The following is a 6,295-nucleotide window of genomic DNA, read 5'->3' as shown; positions in this document are numbered from 1 at the left end:
GGCCTTTGGGAGTCTCAAATACCTTGGAATGATTGTCCAAGACTTTTTGGAGATCTGGAGAAATGGATGATTTCGATGTGGGAACCTCTAGTGAACATAATTGTGCAATTATGCCTCGTTGTTATTTCTTTAGAAGCTTTGTCATTCCATTAGAACTGATCATCTTTCCTGGTTTCCCAGTGATACCCCTTAATTCAACTTCCTTTCCTTCTGAAGAGAATTTCATGAAAAGTTCTTTAAAATTAAAAGCTATTGTACCCAAGGATTGTAGCCATTGGACTCTTAGTGCAACATCAACACCACCCATTGGAATGGAAAGCATTGGGCTATTCAATACATATTCTCCCATGGATAGCTTGATATTATGACACTTTCCTGAGAAATTTATGGTTCTTCCACTTGCAACCATCACTTGACACTCTGGTGCTGGATATAGGAGAAATTCAATTCCTTAGCTATCTTACAATGAATAAAATTATGGGTATTTCCTGAATCAATCAACACTATTACCTTTTTATTCTTGATATGCCCTTCTATTTGATAGTTTGAGGAGTGGTAATTACAACCAATGCATTACAAGATATGGTCGGATTCATTTCTTCTTTTTCTAGGGTTTGTTCCTGGTGTATATCCTCTTATTTTGATGTTTCTTGTTCCTTTTCTTCCTCCTCTTCACAATCTATGTAAAATAATTTCTTCTCGTCACACTTATGATCTTTAGTGTATTTGTTATCACAACTGTAACAAAGCCCTTTTGCTCTTTTTTCTTCCAATTGTTGTGGTGTCAACCTTGTAGGTTGTGGATGGCTAGGGGCAACAACATTTCCATCTTTATGATTGTGAGTGGTAGGCTTCCTTGTTGCCATAATTTTGCTTTCCATTTTTCTTGCCAACCTGAATGCCTTCTCCAATGAATCTGGTTCCCAAAGGCGAACCACATGTTGGATGTTATCTTTTAAATTCCCTATGAACACATTAATCCTATGCTCCTCTGGAATATCTTTTATCCTTATATTCAATTTTTGAAAGTCCTCAATGTGCTCCATCATTGAACCCTTTTGTTTGAGATTTATCAATTGGATAAAAAAAGTGTTGCTTTTCGTATCCTCATAATTTGCTATCATTTCATCCGTAAAAATAGCCCAAGTGACGATTTGTTTACGACAACAAAGCCATTGATATCATACAAACTGATTTGGTTCCAAATATAAAGTTGCAATGCGTACCTTTTGTGTGTTTTGCACATTATGGAGATCAAAAAATTGCTCCATCTGTAGTATCCATGTTTCGAGATCCTTGCCATCAAACTTCCTCAAATCCATCTTTGGAACATGGTGGTTCTTTGATCCAATGTGAGAGTCTATGAAATCATGATTAACATTTATTTCGTTCTCATCATGAGTTTTCTTTACTACCCTTTCACCATTAGTAAGAATTTCTTGTATAAAATTTGTCAAATCTGTCTTAAAATCTTCCATGCCTGTCTTCAAATCTGTCTTCAAATCGTCCATCTTAGCTTCCACACCGTCCATCTTAGCTTCCACGTCATTCATCTTAGCTTCTACGCCTTTCTTTAAACCATCCATATTATCTTCCATGCCTTTCTTTAAACCATCCATCTTAGCTTCCACGCCATACATCTTAGCTTCTACGTCTTTCTTTAAACCATCCATCTTAGATTTTGTTACTTTTTTGTGTGAGTGACATTTGTTGCACTTGGTCTCGTAAATTTGATATATCATGTTGCATTTCTTCCTCTTCTTCATGAGTCATGCTAGAGCTTTCAGATTTCTTACTAGGTGTTTCCATTTTCTTTCTTCGAGGCATCAATTACCGATAATAATTCTTCACTATGCCCTTTGAATTCCTTCAAACTAATTTTTCAAACCAAGCTTATGCAAAAATTAAAAAAAAAAACTATACACTTTTTTTTTTCATTTTGTAGGAGCTTGATATTGAATATGATGTATTTCTGTAATTTTGGATCTCCAAGGTCTGAAATTTCTTCTTGCGGTAACCCTCTGAGTAATATTTTTAACTCCGCAAGTCTGGTCAAGATTGGGTTCTCCACTGAAGAGTTATTCCAAATTTCTCACGATGACCTAAGTATAGACTTGCTCAGTAGAGCGAACTTGTACGACGTGTCGCGGGTCATTGTTTCAACCTTAGGCTCTAAAAATGGTACCAAAAAACTACAATCCATCCTTTTTTTGTAACTTCTTACGAAAATTCAATATGATGCTTAGGGAGAAAGTTATGACGATTTTCCCAAGGTGACCTATTGGAATGTAATTCAGGGGTCTGCAAAAGCCCTAACCTCCTCAAATTATATCTCTGAAAATATAGCGATACAGGATCTAAAATTCAGAGCAGAAGTTCAAACCAATTTCTTCTCAAAAGGGTTTTTTTTAGCTTCTGAAACTTTGTAGCGAAAGATTTATAGTGAAAATTCCACGATGGCCTGTTTTAGATGAAATTCTGGAGCTTGCAAAAACCCTAAATTCCTCAGATCATATCTCTGAAAATATAGTGATACAAGATATGAAATTCGGACCCGAGGTTCAACAATATTTCCTCTCAAATGGGTTTTTTTTTTGCTTTTGAATTGTCACAAAAAAAAGTTATAGCGAAAATTTCACGATGACCTATTTGGAGCAGCAAAACCTTAGAATCCAAAGCTCTGATACCAAATGTTATGAAACCAACTCACAAAAAGATAGAAAGATAGATCAATGCCTTAGAATTCAGCCTCTTCGAGGGGGCAACCTCCTTTACATTACACAAATGAACAATTCTTGGATGATTTAAATGACAAAACCTCCTTTCTATATATAGGAGTCTAAGGGGTCACCATATAACCAAGCCGACCCAACAATAATAATATAAAGGCACAAAAATAACAAATAATGGGATTCTATGGGGCACAATAATAACAATATGGGGACAATAAGGGCACGACAATAACAATAAGGGATACAATGATAATAGTAATGGGGGAATCACTAGTATTATAGGGACCTAACAGCCCATCTGACCATCCTTCAACACATTAAACCTCTTTTTGGATTATATAATGTATTTTTAACTTTAATATGTTCATTAGGAAGGTTTATGTATAATTGCATATTTGTGCGTAATATTATTTATTTTTGTGGAATATTGTGAAAATATTGGACAAATTATAGAAATTTGGAGGAGGAGATAATTTAGGGACCTGCTCCCTACTACAAGAGGATCAATATTAAATAATAAATCAATAATATATTCTTGAATTATGACACAGATTGTGGAGCTCCAATGATTGATAAAATCTAGGAATGTGTTCCCTGCCATTTAATGCAGATTCTTATTATTGGGAACTAGATCCACTAATCAAGGTATTTTGGTGGGGAAAGCTTGATTCTTTCATGGGGAATGATTCCTAATCATTTTGCATAGGTACCAAGTTGAATTTTCCTCTAGAGGTAGCTTTTTATTAGTCTTCTTGTGGAGATAACTTGTGTTTTTGCAGCTCCATGGTCATTTCTTGCAAGGATGAAATTGTATTAATGGAAATAATGAAGATTGGTGCCATGTTTAGCTTCTAAATGTTGGTATCCTCCTTAGCACTTTGAGTTTCCTTGGACTTGGCCATCCTAGGAGCCTCAGTTTTGTATCATTTATTTTTCTTATTTTCACTTCTTATTCACATACATCTCTTGTTCTTATTTATTTCTATTTCTGCATTTAGTATTAATGATTTCTTGTTGTAGGATTGGGTTAAATGGTTGATGTTAGTTCTTTTACAGGATCAGAAGCATCATTTCATCCTTGAAAAATCTTTGGAAGGTCATAGTAATAATTGAGCTACTTGGATTAGTTTCCTTATTCCGAAATCTAGATTTTTGGAACTCCTTTGTGGAAAATAATAGTAATTTTATGTCATTTTTTAGAGAATGCTAATGAGTTTCAATCGAGTTGGTTCCACTTGAATTAGATCACAAAACATTCTAGTTAATAACAAAAATTACCCCATTACATTTTCACTTGATTAGGTTATGCATTTGATAGATTTACTTGCTCACTAGTTCTCGAATTTCTAGATTTTAGACTAGTAATTTTCTGCCATTTTTAGCAGGGGTTAACAGAGTTATTTTTGAGTGATTCCACTTGGAATGGAGACCTAAGACATCCTAGTCAACAAAAAAATTTGTCCCATCCAATTTGGATTTTCTTTGGTTGGTCATTCGATGAATTATAAATCCATATAGCAAATCCGTTGTTTCCTTTAATAGTACTACAGGAAACGTTGTAGTAGCCTTCCAACATGCATATACTTGCCCAAATTCGTTGAAGAAGCTTGGTTATTGCCCCTTAGGGTTGAATCAAGACCCCTAGGCTCTAAATCAATGATTAGGTAAGACTAAAGAACACTTAGTACTTTCCTCTTTACCCATGCAAAACATTTCAGCGATTTGGGTTAATGGACAAATTTATGAATTGGATAATACAATGATGATTTTCTTGATTGCCACATCCAATGAACTCTGATAATAGATCTAAACTCATTGAAATGTAATGGTTGACATTTAGTTCATGATTTTTACTTTATGATATTAGAATAGGTTTATTTCCTTGTACTTTCTTTCTTGCAATAGGTTAAGGTTTCCATTTCGAGCACTTCATTTTCTGCAATTAGTTTAGGATTTGAATTCAGTACATGCACTCCATTACATCATGACAACGAAGGAAGAACACATTGTATGTTGCAGATATAGTGCCGATACCTCTTAATTTTGTACGAATTACCCTGGGTTGATAATTAAAGTCGGTAGCCTTGGGAGTTGCAACATTGTTGTTGCAATACCGAGACTCATCAAAGTGTAAGGCTTACTATCATATCCAATGTCTGGGAAACTGAAAACATGAGGAATGTCTGCAATAACCAGGACATATTCCCTTTTAGGTATGAGTTTTGTAATCTCTTTACAAACACCTTGTATTATTTGATATTGGGTAGTGTCCAACCCATTCCAAATGAAATGAGTAAAGGTAGGATCAAATTCAACATTCCTAAGACATTGTTTTCTCAATCTTTCCAACTTAATTTTTTCAATGAAGCTTTTCAAAGCATTTTGTACTCCACTCACATATTTCTTCAACATATTTAATGAAATAAAAAAATATATATATAAGTATAATTAATAATAAAAAAATTACATATGAATAAAATGAATGTAAAAATCAACATAAATTTTTTAATGCAAAATAAAAATATTTAAGTGTTGTTGTAGAACTTGATTCTGGGTAGTTGCATACAACATCATTTCAACTCTCTTCATTCAACATTCTAACCATATGTTCTTGTATTTTCATATAGATCTTATGACTGAATAAATAAAGTAAAAATTGTTAATATAATGATATGTATAACAAATAATACCAAAAACAATATGTTATATTTAAAAGAAAATTATAATCCAAGAAAAAAAAAGTAAAAATAATTCAACAAATTTACTTTTGAAATTTTGAGCACATTTCCTCCAATGACAATTCACTTGACTTCACACGACATAATATTGATTTGACTAGTTTGTCATCCTTCACTCCTTGCAATGTTCTTCAAGGTGTGATATTCATATTACTGGAAGTTGTTTCATTTTAAGACCTATCTTACTGGTGGTACATATTATGAGTTTAGACTTTTTGACCTTTTGATTTTTTATGACAATATTCTCCCACATATCGAAAATGTCATCAATCAATTCTCATATATTCCCTGTTCGAAATTCCAACTGGAAAATGTTATCCATGCCACTGAATATTTTTTAATTTACTTTGTAACCTTTTGATTTGATTTTATCCTCAACTTGATAACATGTTTCCATACAACATTCATTATGAAATCTTAAACTAACTTTTGTCTTATCCCCACCACATTTTTCTACAAACTCATTATGAATAAATCTGACCCTTTGGATGAAAGTCATAGACATTCTATACTCATTATCTGCATTATGATCCCACACCAATAACTTTGTCTCTGTTTCTATTAAACTAGCATAAATGATGCATTTCCCTATTTCAAAAAGATAGTTTCTGGGATATTCCTCTATCAATTATCTTTTGGCCTTTGTTGAATGGTTCCCTCCAATTACATAATATATGTAGTCAAAACAGTGTGTCCTATCAAATGTCTCCTTGTTGGGAATTTGATTTGAATAAACAAAAACCATATAATCCACCACTTGTGCATATGGATTGTACCTTAACAATGTTTTCAAATTATGGACATGTAGGTGATGTGCCCTTCTAA

The sequence above is a fragment of the Pinus tabuliformis genome, chromosome 9, assembly GCF_031772625.1.
Source record: "Pinus tabuliformis cultivar Carrire ecotype Pingquan chromosome 9, CPIR1, whole genome shotgun sequence".
NCBI classification, from domain to species: domain Eukaryota; kingdom Viridiplantae; phylum Streptophyta; class Pinopsida; order Pinales; family Pinaceae; genus Pinus; species Pinus tabuliformis.
The sequence above is the reverse complement of the archived record's forward strand: the minus strand, read 5'-3'. Positions refer to the sequence as shown.